The 15,420-nt window shown below is 33.1% G+C and overlaps 1 long non-coding RNA gene across 1 annotated transcript in view; it reads right to left on the bottom strand.

Annotated features, from left to right (window-relative positions):
- Positions 1 to 15,420, bottom strand: part of LOC147502849 (uncharacterized) — a 30,433-nt gene that overhangs the window by 995 nt on the left and 14,018 nt on the right. The gene's annotated exons all lie outside the window — the stretch shown is intronic.

Raw genomic sequence — 15,420 nt, forward strand, 5'->3', positions numbered from 1 at the left:
GTACGACGGAAAGAAAAACATAGACATTAGACGGACTCCACCAAGCAAGAAAAAAGATGGATTTTACAGCCACAGCTTAGAGTACTGTCTTTGTTACTAATCAAGTCAAACTTTTGTAGCTAAAATTACCTAAACGTGCAAGTAATGAGGTATTTATGACGGTAGATAAGACTGATGATTGCATAGCAATCATAAATACCCTTGCTAGTAAATGAGATGATATGATCCAAAGATGTAGTGATATTTGTCTAGCATTCCAGGAAAAGCTCATAATAAAGAGAACAAAAAGAAGAAAACATGTAGAGTAGTTTACAGTAGCTAACTTAGCTTTATACTCCATCCTGTTTTTAGTAATCACTTGCATGTTGCATCATTTCATAGTTAGAGAGAACAACAACGCCGCAAAACAGTCCAAAGTGTTGTCTTATGCTTTTGACTAAACAAGAAAACAAGTGGAATACTAAAACACATTTTGAATTCTTAACTCGTAATTATTCTCTGTATGGGTTTAAAATGTGCCTTTCATGAATATTGCAGTCAAATTTCTTAGCTTACAAATGAATACTACATCGCTTTGTGACTAGTTACTTACAAGAAAATGGAGAAAATTCCAATGATCTCAATGAAATTTTCATCGCCAGAAAAATTAAAAGAAGAAGTAGCATTGTAGCTTTGAAAGTAACTAGTTTTTGAGCCCGTTCAACGAACGGGGACCGTTTTCATATATATTTTTAATATTTTATAAATTTAATTTTTGAATTATTATGTACTAAAACGTTTTAACTATAGAATATTATAATGACCGTTTTCATCTGATTAATTTAATTTATTTTTAATATTTTATAAATTTAATTTTTGAATTATTATATACTAAAAAGTTTTAACTATAGAATATTATAATAATTAAAATTTTGATAAAAACACAAATTTCTAGAAATATTCAATCTACTACCTTGATAGTTAACCATTTGATAGTCTAAAAGCTTATGCAGACAAAAATAAAAGCAAAACTCGGATAACTAACAAAGAATTTTGGTTATGTAAAGAATTTTGGTTATGTAGAGAGAATCATAACTCTATCATTCCCTATTTATAATTGCCTTTAGATAATTAATATTTTTTTCAGAATGTGAATTTTTTCTTCCTGAATTTGTATGCACTGATTTCTAAGCATGTCGTTCTTTTCTACAATCTTAAGTTTGTTCCAAATTTCTTCTATTTCTTCGTAGTTATAGTCTACTACTTCAAAGTTTATCTCACTGCGCAGTATTTATAGATTTAAATTGATTAGGGTTACCTATTTGATTAGAAGTTTAGTTTGTTTATTATTCTAACTTCATGTATATCTATAATTGTACTATTCGATTAATGTTGCAAATATGGTTTGGTGTATTTAACTTGGGCTTAAGGCCATTATATTTTTCACATATAGACTTGAGGATTTTATTTTCTTTTTCATGTTTGAGGTTGGTTATTTCAACATACTACTTGATTTCACGTCTAAATCTCTTAAATTAAATACAGATGTGGATATGGACTGTGCTGCTGTAAACGAAGGTGAAGCTCTTGTATTTGCTTTGTAATTATAACACATATATGAACTTATTTTTGTCGTTTCTTAGATATGAAATTATAATTTTGCACTACTTAAGAGCATATCCACTATTATGACGGGAGAATCTCTCTTATAAATAAAAGAAATACAAATTATTCGCCCTTTAATCAGCAATATGATTTTTCTGCATGTACATTGATAGACACATTGAAGACAATGTCAAGGTTGTGGAAATGGATTTTGGGCAATGTAGAGGGAGTACAAAGAGCAGGAATGGCTATTTAACCAATGTTCATGTTGAAATGGGAGATCAAAGATATTCAACACATTATTATGCAGAACTAAAGCAAAACGCGTACTGTCTCTGCAACATGTTATTAGCAAAGATGAGCCCTAATGCTTGCAGTCGACATTTTGATGATAATTCAGTGAGTACAGAACAGAGCAGTTCCTGTCACAACTTAAGTGTGTCAAAACCTAATCCAAGTTTATTAAGTATCTTTCAGTTTTGGTCAAAGCTATTATAATATTAATGCTTTCTAGCTCACCATTTTCATAATCGATTGTGCTCTTGTGGTAATTTGTGGTGATTTAGGAGAGTTTATATAATGGAGTTGCAAAACTGCCTCGATAATACTAAAAAAATCTAGACATCTGAGAATGTTGCTGACTGCCTAATTATTTGGCACTACCAATGGTGTTTTTTTTTTTTAAAGTTCATCTGGTATTTGGCATTAGAATACTGAAGGAGGAACTCACTATCTCATTAATATTTGGAAGACACTGTCCAGTATTTACATTGTTGAATGTTCAGTGCATCCACTTATTTACAATTACTCACTTCTTTTAGAAGGTCAGCAAACGAAACAATGCTATGATACGAATACCTACTCCAAAGGTGACAAATGACTTATATTTTTTTCGATATCGAACACAATATAACTTGAAGTAGTCATATTTGAAAAGCGAGTGTGCTAATATTATAAATTTAAACTAAAAATTAACGGATTCAATAGTTACAAACTTTCATAAATAAAAAACGTTAAACCTCGGCCATTAAAAAAATACTATGTGACCAACATAATAAAGTTTTGGTATTAAAGTACTAATCCTCATGGTTTTCTTTTTTTTATTATGGAAATCTACATGCCTTTTATTCCTTTAATTTTTTCTTCAAGATAATATATTTTATCTTTGTTGTGTTTATCATCAACCAAACAATCTAGCATAATATTTTTGAGGATATCGAGTTGATTCTGCTTTTCTTCAACTTCTATTCTTTTCTTCATAAGTTCTTTGAAATTGAAGTCTTCAATTTCTATATCACGCTCATCCTTTATAAACTCAGATTAAGGAAAAAAGTCTGCTTTGAATCCTCTGCTTTTGCAAATGTAATATGTTGGGCTTCCATCAATTTCTTTAGCTATGACATCTTCATTGTTAAAGAATAAGTCTTTTGGTATCTTTAATGTCACGGTGCTTTTTTGAATCGTCCGCTCTCTAATTCTGTGTTTGTAGATTTGGATCTTGTTGAATGTTAAGTCCCCGCTTCTAGAATTTCCTTTAACAATTTTTTTTACATAAGCTGTAATTTTCATACATGCATTATCTGCAATATACATAATAAAATGAAGTCAATAAATAATTGTAAATAATAGAGAAGAGGAAGAATGAAATAATTAGTTAAATAATTTTTGAGTTTTATGGTGTGGGCACGTGCAAAACGTGTGAGGGGTAATTGTTGCATTTTGAAATGGCATAACACCAGACACACCACAATAGACGGTTAAACTTGGTAAATGAATCGTTAACTAAAGCTCAGAAACATAAAACTTTGGGTCCAACGCAAATATCCATATTATTGGGACGTCCTAAAGCTAAATCACCTTATTTTAAATTAGATATATTTTTTTTAATTAGGTAGAAGCTATTGGGTTTAGAAACCCATAAGTATACTATTAGTGTTGGGCCTGGGCCGAACAAATTGCGAGTATTGAATCTAAAATTCAATTCAAATTTAAATCGCTATCTGTTTTTCCCACGCACTTCCTTTCAAAAGCGCAGATGCAATTGCTGTAATGGCGAAGCTTTGCATTATCATAAATGTCACCGAAGTTTCTTGGACCCTTAAGAGTAATGCTTTAAACATCATACCATCTTTGTTAGCATCGTAATTCGATGCTAACCTGTCTCTCGACATTGTTTTGTGCTCTACCAGAGTGGTGATAGATTTGTAGTGAAGGTGAGGATCTCGGGATCCTCAGCTGCTAGGATATTCTTTGAACATGCAGTTCGCATTCAAGCCGCTCCAGAAGTCAGGAGAGAGACCAAAAGATAAATAGTCGCAGGTGTTCAACCACGGGGTCACCAATTACAGAGGGTGGATTTTGGCCTTGACTTATGGGTATTGTTTTGGAGTGGAATCGACGGTGGACAACATAATTGCACAATACTTTTATGACAGGTTCAATCTAAAGCTCGAAACTGCCGGAATCATTGCAGCAAGTTTTGGTCTAGCGAATTTCATTTCTTGACCGGTGGAGGATTAATCTCTGATATGATGGCTAAGAGGTATGGGATGAGAGGTAGGCTCTGGAGCCTCTAGGTGGTGCAAACAATTGGAGGTCTACTTTGTGTGTTGCTTGGTAGAGTGACCACACTGGAGGCTTCAGTAACTATGATGATTGCTTTTTCTAAATAAATTTTGTTGTCTGGACGTCTGGTGTCACAATAACAATGTTGTTAAAATTATTTTTAAGTGTTTCATATATGTTTCTGACTTGGGAGTAATAAATTTGTAAATAATATTTACACATCCCGCAATTATTTTTTTATTTTGCTCCTGCTATGTTTCACTGAAAAAATAAATAAAAGAAAAGAATAAATTTTTAGGTTTGTAATCGATTCAAGTATGTCCTTGAATACGATGATATTATGTCCCTCCTACCTGAAACACTTTAAACTTTTAAAGGTCATGGATGTAGGCAGAGGTCTTACTTGTTGTTTCTGCAACATGACCATAAAAACCAGATACTGGAATGTTTGTCTTCTTTGCTCCCAGGGCAACTGGTGGAATGACATCTTTAGTTACATCTGATAAATGTATATTTGAGAGGTGACCTCAAGGCTTATCCCTCATATGTTTGTTCTTGTACTGATATCAATTCATATTATTTTCGATACCTAAGATGTCTAGTAACTTGAGTACAGTTATAATCATGTCTTAGTTTGTCACTTTGTCCAATGCACAGCGTTTCTTTGAAATTTATGTCCTCTTCTTATCATCTGCTCATTAGAATTTGTCCAAATTCTCTAAATAATTTCATGATTTGTGTGATTACATACATATACTGACAATTAGTTTTGTATTTGCTTGCAGCCCTCATGTCATTCTTGGTCCTATTGGCCCCTCTTCCCGACTCTACGCAACTCTACCTACATTATTTGAGGTAGTTCATCTTGGCATGGCAAATCAATCATTAAAGCCGCTTTCGAAGCTATTCAGAAAATCGGAGGAGCTTGATATAAGTTAGCACCGGGTTTTCTTATTTTATTTTTTATTTATAACCGTATATATAGAATATATTAATAAGAGAATCAGGGATCACAAAAGTAGACGGAGCTAAGCTACACTTGTCTACATTCTCGTAGAAATTTCCTATTAAAGAGCACCAATGAGACTTAGATCTCATCATACTTCAAGAAAAATTTACTTTTCTTTGAGAAGCTCAATGCCCGGAAAACTAACATTGTATCAAAGGATGATTCAATTCAGAAGATGGTTGGCATTTTAGATTCGAGAACAATCTAATGGTGAGTCTTACGTTGCTTCTCAATAATGATCCGTCCCATGGTTAGAGTTATGGCGTGAGTCGGAGTAGATAGAAGTGACTATATTAATGTTTTTGGTTGTTCTTTATATGTTTTGTTCTTCAAATTAGGTAATGATTTGCTTTGTTTTTTTTTCTTGTATATTTAGTGGCACGCGGATCAAGACTTCGCAATGGAATATAAATTCCTCCTCTGGACCCTGCATTTTGTAGATGCAAAGGGTCCGTATATCCGATAATCTTTGGTGATTTGGTAAGTCGGTCCTTGAGTGTGTGGTAGTCCAGTATTTGTACATATTTTTTGTATCGGTCACCATCAGCTCTTGATATAACTTTGTCATTTAGTTCCAGTTTCATTCTTATATCTAATCGCCTTTCGTTTCAGGAGGAGAAAGCCAATGCAAAAGATCTGCATCCAAAGCTTCGACCTTAACTTTTCAAGATACGGATGCCATGTGTAATTTAAGGTATCTTTTCTAGCTAATTCTTGGATCTGGTTTCCAATAATAGCCGGCGTTTTTTATTGAATATTTGCAAATTTCATGGGTTAATCCCACTTCGTTGGATATTTTTTGGATGCAGTGGTCCAGGTATATCTGGATAATGGTGGTGATTTGGTGAGTTCCTATTATTCTGATTTTAATTGATATAACTATTTTTAATTGATATACTGAAAATAGATGAACAATAGCCCTTGGTCCTCTTTGATATACGAAAGTTAAATTTATACCACCTAATTAGTAATGCGTTCTTCCACTTTCCTTTTTCAGGCCGTTGTGCTTTTTTCTTTGGGTGGTTATGGAACGTATTTAGGGTTCTGGATACGGTACTCAGATGTTTGGTAAGTCTGTCCTTGAGTGTGTGGTAGTCTAGTATTTGTACATATTTTTTGTATCGGTCACCATCAGCTCTTGATATAACTTTGTCATTTAGTTCCAGTTTCATTCTTATATCTAATCGCCTTTCGTTTCAGGAGGAGAAAGCCAATGCAAAAGATCTGCATCCAAAGCTTCGACCTTAACTTTTCAAGATACGGATGCCATGTGTAATTTAAGGTATCTTTTCTAGCTAATTCTTGGATCTGGTTTCCAATAATAGCCGGCGTTTTTTATTGAATATTTGCAAATTTCATGGGTTAATCCCACTTCGTTGGATATTTTTTGGTAGATGTGAAGCATTTTAGAATATAATAACTGGGGCAAGTGAAACTTCGATATGCTACTTCCCATATCTTCCGTGTAATCAAATAAACTTTTAGATATTGAAAATCTACGTAGGTTTTTATCAAATTTTAGCTCGTTATTCATGCTTCTTTCTACCCAAGCATGATGCGAATTGTATGCTAGGAATGGATTGATCGTCATCATAATCCAAGCCCTTCTCCAACCAACTTGAAGTCGGGAATACCCTTTTCAGCCATTTTATATTATCCAGGTCCTAGCAAATCTTTAAGAACTTGTTCTAGGTATATAATATTATTTCTTCTCAAGTACTTCGGATGACTCATAACCTGTTACTTCTAAAATACTTGTGTTATGTAAGGATGAGATGTAAATGCTTATGCATTGTAACTCAACGGCTTTTTTGGTCAAGTGTATTGTGTACAGAAGATATCTTGAAGTCTATAGTCCTGCTGAAAATTTTAATCTGAGGTACCTTATTATGCATAACAATAATACATGAACACTGAATGAGTTAAGAGTTGAAATTTTGAGAGAATACTTGTTTTCTCCTCTTCCTTTTCCCTTGTTACTTGTTCTACTGGATACTTTTAATTAACTGCAACTCTAGAAACTTCTCCTTTGGACACCGCCTTTAATATGTTTTATGTTTTAGATATAATGACACAGGTTTTGTTTGGTGAAAAATCTTCATTATAATTTAATTCCCTTGTTAGACTTCAAGAAGCAATTTCCATTCCAAAGGATTAGGTTCCAGTTTTAATGGATGACCTTAAAGACCGACTTTTATCATTAACAATGAAACGGTGTTATATAAATCATTGTTTACAGACGGTGGTAGCCACATTATAGCAATTCGTTTGGGCCAATTAGATTGAAATGTCAGATTGGTCCACTTTGAATAATATGTAAACTGTAGATAGGAGTGACTATATTAATGTTTTTTGGTTGTTCTTTATATGTTTTCGTTCTTCAAATTAGGTAATGATTTGCTGTGTTTTTTTTCCTGTATATTTAGTGGCATGCGGATCAAGACCATAAATGGAATATATGACTCCTCTCCGGACCCTACCGCATTTGCAGATGCAGTGGTCCAGATATATCTGGTTCATAAGGTCAGGCACTGATTATTTCTGGAAAACACAAAGTTTATAAATAGAAAAAGTAATTAAGAAAATCAAGTGTAAGAGCTTTCTATATGAGCACTGTAGATATGTCACCTCTTTGAGATATCTACAAAAACAGTCAAGTCTCTTTTCTTGTCCTTTTATATAGAAGCTCTTTGTAGTCTTGATTGTGTAATCCTACCTAGTTGCTAGGTCAAGTAAGAGGTATATTTACAGAGTAGAAAAGACTCTTAAGTATTTATTTGATCTCATATTAGCATAGGGGGACATGTTGTTCTCTTTATCTTGCAATTTTATTAAAGGGCCGATGGTTTCTTATTGTTATTGTGGTATTAGGATCTAATGGTTTTGACAACTGCGGTGGGTTTTCATAGGAGGCCGAACACAACCGCACAACAAAATCTGATGAAGGGGGCGACATACCTATTCTGTCATAGATTGTGAGCCAACATTGAAGCTATTTTGCCTTCGTTCTTTACCTCTGAAGATCTTTAGCGCAGGAGGCCTTTCCTCATAAAGAATCTCGAAAATGTTATGCTATGATTCCTGCAGTCATTGGAGCTTTTGAAGAGAATGAAAAAGAAAGAAGCTTGCTATTTTCACAGCCCTTACATTCTCCCGAAGTTGTCCGGACTTCCCGAGAGACAGGTTATGCAACCGCTACTCAAGGATAATCTTGGGGAAAGGGGCTAGTGCTTACATTCATAACAGACTTCTTCAAGGAGTACCCGATGATAACAATGTTGATGATTTTATTACACTCTGAAGTGGGGTAAGATGGAGGACAATCTCCTTGATTTTTTCCTTCCGCAAAGCTCTCTAAAGGTTTCTCGAGCATTTCACGTGAGTGTTCCTTTCGAAGATTAAAGCATATCTTTGTTTTCGTAGTGCATTTCAGAATACCATTTGTATGCCTAAAATGATGAAATTAGGGAATAGCCAATGAGATGAAAATTAATAAGTTTATGGAGTAATTTATTCATGTGATGTTGTAGTGGTATTGGATTTACTGAGTTTTAATTGTGCTTTATGTTGCGTTATGTCTATTTCTATTTAGCAAGGAAGGCCCCGACCGGGTTGGTCGAATACAATGAGAAGAAAATATTTGAGATCAAACTCAAGGAAATGAAATCTGCATTGACCACCCGGATAAGCGAGATTGACATATCTGAAGTCATTGACACTGTGGAAACAACGTGTTAAGGATGCTAAGCTGCCCGATGTTGAGGTCGTACGCATTCTATGGGATGTAATTATGGATGCTGTTCGATTGGTCGGGGAAAAATCATCGACAAAATGCCAATCTTTGCATTGCGCCCGAGTTTGTGCTTTACCATTTCATTAGTTTTTAGTTGCACCATTTTATTGATTTCTAAATTTTAGTTGGTGTTTTACATATTTTTCTTGTCATTCTTTTGCGGATTGCTGCATATAAAGTTAATATAGAAATTAGCCATTTGGTGTTATCCTTGGCCACTCTGTAGTCTGGGCATAACACAACAATAGCTTCAATGGGACAAAACCTCATTTCCCTTCACAAATGTAGCTGAAATGTAAATAAATTTTGTTGTCTGGACGTCTGGTGTCACAATAACAACGTCACGTGTTGGAGCGTGGTCATGCCTTTTGCATTTATATCTGTAAAACTTCAATACAGTTTTACTATGGTCGCATGGTAGTATACTACACTTGGATGGAAACTATAAGTAAAGATTACTTTCAATTGGGGCTATAGTATCTTCTTTGGAGATGTTGGAGAGGTTTTATTTTTGTTTCCCATTTTTTGGGTTTGGTAGGTTCAGGAAATAACAAAATACTAATGTGTTGTTAAAATTATTTTTTTTAAGTGTTTCATATATGTTTATGACTTGGGAGTAATAAATTTGTAAATAATTATATATTATATGTACTATTTGATTTCCCTCTATTTTCCCTGTGTATGGTAAAGCTATTTGTATTTCCCTATTTTTTTTTCCTTGTGTACTTGGTAAAGCACTCATCGGATCACACATCCCGCAATTATTTTTTCATTTTTGCCACTAAAATTTGCCTTACTCGAATGGGCATTATCGTAATCGACTTCTTAAGTTGGGGATTAGACTTATGCCGGTTTCCTAAGTTGTCATGTTGTATCGGCGACAAATATTAGATTACAGGCATGATTGAACATCTGAATTTAGATTTAGCTATTGTGATCTTGAAGCAATTAGTGCAAAAAGAGCATTTGTAGCAATGGTGCCAAATATATCTAAACATGCTTGGATCATGTCCTATTGCCCATGTGTTTATAATGATTTGAGACTTTTGAGGTATGTGTAACCGTTAACTGTACAGTCCTCAATGCTGTCATGAGGTATCAGTAAAGGTGCTAGTGGATGTTACAAAATGGAAAGAGAAAGTTGTCTTTCCATGGTGCAGTTTTGGGAGGAATATCTTCTTCTACACCATCACCATCTACTTGTTCATCTACACCTACCACTACCAATAACATCACTATTACTACTGCAACGACTTCTGTAAAAAATTTGAGGTGTCTAAGATGTTATTCAACCAACACCAAGTTTTGCTACTACAACAACTACAATCTCATTCAGCCACGCCACTTCTGTAAGACATGTAGGAGATACTAGACTAAAGGCGGTGCACTCCGTAATGTTCCAATTGGTGGATGAGGGCCACATGATTGGATCCCACCATAATTATGTTCTATGTGTGTGTGTGTGTGGTGTTGTGTTTGTATCTAATAATGTGGACATTGTGCAGGTACCTGTTAATGCTAAAAAAAGCAATCAAGGAAAATGTTGTGGTGGCTGTCAATAATTTGTATGATGGCATCTTTTTTCGTCGCCATGAATGCAAGTTAGGATCCAAGCAGAAGAAAATGGAGAAATTCTAAAAATGAAATCTAGAATAGCTTAGAAAGCCAGAGGATGCAACATAGGCAATGTACTGATGGATAAGGTAATTCTAACTAACCCCTTTTCTTTATTTTTCCATTGTTAGAGTATTGTCATCATGGTGGTGGTGGTCAAGGAGACGCTTCTAGTCTGAATTCTGTTGTTCTTTATCATTCCATTATCCGATTTGATTTTTCCTTTTTTGATTGTTTTTTCATTTATTCCAACTATTAAATATCTGAAATCGTAATAGTATTTACATAAATAAGTTTGAAATCGTAATAGCATTCACATAATGAAGAAAAACCAAATTAACTCTTAAAGGACATGTAAAAACAGAATTATTAAGAAAATTCAAATGTCAACTTATTTTCTCCATTGTTCATTGAAGAAAGTCATACATACGAAAACAATCTAATATCTTCCAACTGAATTGTTGGCCGTTATTCAAATAACATATTGGCTACGAATCATGTTGCATCAAACTAAATTGTCGGCATCTATTCCAAATCATTGTTCTGCATATTGAATGAAAAGTTTTTCAAAGTAAGTTATTTTGTAATTTAAAAGTTACATCAAATTGTTTAAATAATATTTTGAACACAATACCTTTGATTCTGGAGTTTTCCGATTTTTTTTGCTTGGAGAGACCTCATCTGTAGGATTCTTGTTTTTATTTTTCTTTTTATTTACTCCATTTTCCTGTATTTTTGACATGTACAAATTTAAATATGAAAATATTTGACCAATGGTTGTAAGGGAAGTTAGTTTAAAAGATAAATACCTGCTCGATGATTTGAATGTCTGTTGTGTCAGTTTCTTCTATGTTTTCCTTATCCATTTTTTCTTCCAAGATATTGTTTACACTGAATGTTGGATAGATTTCATGCATACTGTACTCATTTATCACAACTTTGAAGACGTATGTCTTTCCAGTGTTTTTCTCTAATTCTTCTTTAATTTCATCCCAACTATTGCCCTGGATTGTAGAAATAAAAATGCATTAATATAAATTTCTAAAAAAAATTTACTTGGTATCAATAAAAAATTGTATATATACTCGCCTTTAAACTCATTTTTTAATTTTGTCAAATGGTTGCTGCACTATGTCTTCTGCTTTATTTCCAAAAACAACAAATGTTGTTTGATTTGTTTCATCTTGCACACAAAGTTTAAGATAGTACCTGTGTATAAAGAGAACATAACTGATCATATTAGTAACATATAAACATAATTTTATTTTAAAATTTCAATTTGTTTACCTCTCAGATGGTTTATTGTAAGTAGTTTTACAATCCTTGCAGTATGGCTCATCCCCGTTTTCCACATGTTTGACAAGATCTGAAATTGGCAAGATTTGTAATTCCAACGATTTCCAAAAAGCTTTATAAATTTTGCTTTGCAAGTAAATGACTTATGCTACAAATAAAATGATTTATGTATCAATTATAAAAACATAAAATACTATTTTTTTTTAAATCTCTTCCGGATCTTTATTTAAGACTAAATTGCATCTATTTTCTAATTGAATTAGGGGATATGATTTTACCCCCTTTCTTTAAAGGGCATCTCCAATGGGGGTGTAAAATTACACCTCCACCTAGACTCCACGTAGTTTAGGATTTTACACCTCTTTGTATAGTATTGTATAGCTCATAAATATCCACACTCTATATCTCCAATGGAAGAGTGTAAAAAATAGATTTTAAACTGGTTACTCCAAGTGGCGTCCCTCTTTATTTAAACTGGGGCGTCACTTGGAGTGGCGTCCGAAGGTAAAAATAAAGCTTCAAACGTGTGTTGAAGTGGCGTCCGAGTTTTTAAGTTAAACGGCGTTATTTTAAGTTCCGGTTTTTATTAACAGCGAGAAATTCCCCACCCTCTATTAGCTAATACACTATTACCTACGGTTTAGCACTCCCATTGGAGAAGTTTTTTTATATTTGGGGTGTAAAATTTCCACTCTATACGGTTTTACACCCCCATTGGAGATGCCCCTAAGTAGTTCAGAAATTGTAGTATTGAACTGTGTTGAATGCATTGACGTAGTCTTCTTTTTGCATGAATTCTTCAAAATCAACAAATGAAAACTTGTATTGTCTGAATTTTTCCATCTTCCTTTGAAACGGTTACAAGTGTATCTTTTTAAAGGAAATGGTGAAGTTAACCCCCCACGGCTCATATTGAAATTTTGTTGCCTTAACCTCAAAATTTTCAAAACAATAAATTTCTCCTTGTTTGATTATTTTTTCAAAGGAGTTTTGGATTTCCTTGTCGATTTTAGCGTGAATTTGATTTTCCTGTAATGACACGGTTTTAATACAAATATGTTAGATAATACAGGGGAAAAAAAACATGCTATTAATTGAATATTTATGGATAAAATTTAAGAGAGATAGTAAACTGTTTATGTTCAAAAATGACAATAAATTGCAAACAATAATATATTGAAAACATATCATGACTTGACTCTAATAGTAAAATTAGATCAAATAACTTTTACCTTTTCATCAATCAATATCATCTCAATTCCAAAAACTTTTTCTTTATACCTTGCTATCCACATTCTGCTTACTCGTGTTATTATTTTGCAAGATGGTGAGTAAAGGTTAAGCTCGTCCAAAGTCTTGCACTTCCTCGCCATATCGTCTAATCTCTATAGCATAAAAAGTGCTTCTACATTAGTCCTTTCATAAAAGGCTATAGCATAAAGGAAATTCACATTATTTAGTCACGTTACACCAATAAATAATCACAGATCCGATTAGATAATATACTCATATTCTTATATACCCCGGCCAAATAACAAAGTGGTGAAACCCAAAATTGAGCATATTAAACAAATATAACATAGCCGAAACAAATATGAAAAATATAAAAAATATATATATTATCAGCTACATACCGTGAACACGACCAATATACATCAGATGCTTCCATTCTTAGGTCGTCGTCTTATAAAGTGTAAGAACTTAAACCAAACTTAGTGAAAAATATAAAGCTACCAATGACACACACACACACACCAATTAACATTATGTGCATTGTGTGGACAAATATATTTAACGATTCTACATATTTTAATATAATAAACAATAACAACATAAAAAATGTCAGTGGAAAATAGACAGTAGAACCTTACTTGAAAGGTGCTACACAAAACAATAAATATTCTTCAATAATGTTTAACTTCAACCAAAGTTTTCTAGCATAGTAAACACACAAAATTCTTTCACAGGTGGAGTGATTAACTGTAATGGATGCTTGCATTACGCTTGAAGAATATACTAACATGTACATCCATTACCCTTGTATACTGGAGTGATTAACTTAGAAATAATTAGAACTATTGTGCAAGCATCTTTACATGTACATCAACAAACAATCATATATGCAGATTTGAGATGATCATGTCGAAAGAGTAAACTTGTTTGTACAGCGCTGACCGTTGTACATGCATAATCAATATTGGCTCTTGAGACACATTTGTGTAACAAATCAGGCGTTTCAAAGTGGAAAAAATGAACCTAATATTCAAAGCTAACAATCTGATAAACCATAAAGGCATGAACTTATTGTTAATCAACACTATTTGACAATATATGGTGTCTTTGAAATAACTTGTGTATGTGCCTTATGTTGCTTCCCATTAATAGTTTTCTAATCTTATGTTGAATGGAAGCATGAGTTTCATATATAATATAAAGTTAATTGAGTTGTGATTGTAACAGTAGTCAATAAAACCGTGTAATATATATTCATACAATTAATTGCATGAAAATAAATTCTTGACTACTAAATCATAAATCAGTTACAGGATCAAAAGAACCCATTATCATACCTTTTGCAATATTCTGCTAATGTGCTCGCCTCTTCCCATAACTTCGATATCTAAACAAAATAAAGGAACCAAAATCAATAATTATGAAAATAATTCATGATGACTTTGCATTTTCACTGGTATCAATCCACCGTCATCCACTTTTACTGATTCTAGAATGTAACTAATTGCTTAGACAATCAAATTTTGGAAAAATATAAACAATCATTATAAGATATACGAACTTAGTGTTGCTAAATAAACTTGTAAGTACTGCTACTATTTGAAATTCAAGCATTCAATCGAGCAGGATTTACTGTAGGGTACTTTTGAATAGTTCAAAATTTACCTTTGAATTTGTAAGGTAGGCTCCTTTTTTTTTTAGTGCTTTATGTTATATAATCGTGATGGATTTATATAGGTTTAGTATTAAGTTGATTTATTGAACCGATTGAGTAGAAAAACAGATAAACATTAATAGTAATAGAGTCCTACTAAAAAACAATATTAACAGTAATAGAGTCCTATTAAAATTGTAAGATTTAGTTAGAGATTTTGTTGCCAATCAACAAAATAATCTCCACTTTGTGGCGATAAGATTTAGTTAGAGATTCTGTTGAATATAATTTTGTGTCCGAGTCTGATAAAGTTGGACATCCAGGTGTGATGTGCCGTATTCATACTTGCTGCCAGTTGTAAGCAGTAATAGAGTCCTATTAAAATTGTAAGATTTAGTTAGAGATTCAGATAAACATTAATAGTAAGAGTCCTAAAAAAAACATTAACAATAATAGAGTCTTACTGTAAGATTTAGTTAGAGATTCTATTCGTTATAATTTTGTTTCCGAGTCTGATAAAGTTGGACATTCAGGTGTGATTTGTGCCGTATTCATACTTGCTGCCAGTTGTAAGGTTTGAGCCAATAGCATAACAACCTCTCTTGCTTCCTCTCAGCCTCTAGCTTTTTCTTCCTAAAGGCTGCTGCTCCATGTACTAATTAAAACCTGTTG

This window comes from Coptis chinensis, chromosome 4 (assembly GCF_015680905.1).
Source record: "Coptis chinensis isolate HL-2020 chromosome 4, ASM1568090v1, whole genome shotgun sequence".
NCBI lineage: Eukaryota > Viridiplantae > Streptophyta > Magnoliopsida > Ranunculales > Ranunculaceae > Coptis > Coptis chinensis.